The 1,518-nt window shown below is 48.9% G+C and overlaps 1 protein-coding gene across 3 annotated transcripts in view; it reads left to right on the forward strand.

Annotated features, from left to right (window-relative positions):
- Window positions 1-414: 414 nt before the first annotated feature.
- The window catches only part of kdm6bb (lysine (K)-specific demethylase 6B, b), a 25,523-nt gene continuing 24,419 nt past the window's right edge, over window positions 415-1,518 (forward strand). For 2 of the 3 annotated variants that reach the window (XM_017412576.3, XM_017412578.3), the window contains exon 1: window positions 415-630. The gene's annotated coding sequence lies outside the window, so the exon portion shown is untranslated. The remainder of the gene's footprint in view (window positions 631-1,518) is intronic. The other variant, XM_017412577.3, reaches the window with a different exon arrangement.

The raw sequence follows: 1,518 nt of genomic DNA on the forward strand, positions 1-1,518 counted from the left end.
CCCCCCCCCCCCATGTTGCTGAGATGCAACTCGAGTGTTTAGAGATAAATCATCTCATATTCGAGTTAAAATTATAAAAAAAATATGTTTGTGGAGTGGAAATTGCAGCTGCGGGGAGGTTTAAAATATCTCCTCTACTGTACTGGCTGCGTTCCAACTCGCGCACGCTCACACACATATACTGTAAACACACACACACACACACACACACAGGAAGAGAAATAAAGACCCTCTCTTTATTTCTCTGTCTGCTGCTCGCCCCTCCTCCTTCCCGCACACTGTGATGGATGAGAGAGAGAGATCCTGGCCGCTCATTGGCCCGCTGCCCCGGCGCCCGGCCCCGCCCCTTTCCCCTCTCTCGCACGTGGATCGGACTGCGCTGCTACGAGAGAGAGAGAGAGAGAGAGAGAGAGCGCCCCAGCATCACACCGAGAGTGGAGTGGAAACAGGAAGAGGAGGCGAAGGGGAAGAAAGGAGCCAAGAGGAGAGGATCGGGTGAGAAGAAGGTGGCGAGGAGTGAACGGGGGAGGCAAACAGGGGAGCAGAGGGCTGTGTGGACCAAAGACCCAAACAAAAAGAAAGAAAAAAAAAACAAAAGACAAAAAAAAAGAAAAGAAAAAACAGAAAGAGGTAAATGGGGATCACAGAGGAGGAACCTGATGTGCTTTTGTGGCTGAATGGAAATGTACTGTATGCATTGTGCAGTCCAGAGGAAGTGTGTGTATCGTGTGTGTGTGTGTGATTTAAATATTTTCTTTCTTCTCCGCTCTGCTCATTTAGCTGTGCGTGCGTGCGTGCGTGCGTGTGTTTTGATCATGGCTTCTGAATGGATTGTCTTGGACGTGGTGGACGTGCTGCAGTGTGTGTCTGCAGGCTGCTGCACATTCATGCATGAAGCTCTCTCTCTCACACACACAAACACACGCACACACACACATGCTCACGTGCAGCTGCACAACAGCGAGCTGGAGAGCAGAAATGTGAATTGATGAATGTAGAGAGAGGGGAACTGTTGCGGTTACACTCGTGTTGTGGTTGCATTAAACTGTTGAATAGCAGCTTGTTTGTGTGTGTGTGTGTGTGCAGTAAGTGCAACAATTACCCTTCATTTAAATTTTAGGTCTAAAGTGTGTCAGGCGCTGCATACGTCCACTGACAGGTCTGCTTGGCTTCGTGACACGTTTGAGCTGAATGAGCTGAAGAGTTGACTGTTTTACCCAAGACAGCCGGTTAAATCGTCGCTCCTTTGTGGGAGGACGGGTTGATGAGAAGCATGGGGTGACTGTCACCGAGATAAATTTCAAGTGTGCCTTCAGTTGTCTGTGATTACCACCTGGACTTGCATTTCTAGGTTAGACACATAACCCAGCTGCATGGTACACTCTCTCTCTCTCTCTCTCTCTCTCTCTCACACACACACACATTCATGCACCGTCTTCCTCACACCTGACAGCCTGCTTCCCAGTCTTTGTTTCCAAAAAGCTGGACATTTTGTATTGTTTGCAACAGACCAGAGCG

This window comes from Kryptolebias marmoratus, linkage group LG13, assembly GCF_001649575.2.
Source record: "Kryptolebias marmoratus isolate JLee-2015 linkage group LG13, ASM164957v2, whole genome shotgun sequence".
In the NCBI taxonomy this organism is placed as follows: Eukaryota; Metazoa; Chordata; class Actinopteri; order Cyprinodontiformes; family Rivulidae; genus Kryptolebias; species Kryptolebias marmoratus.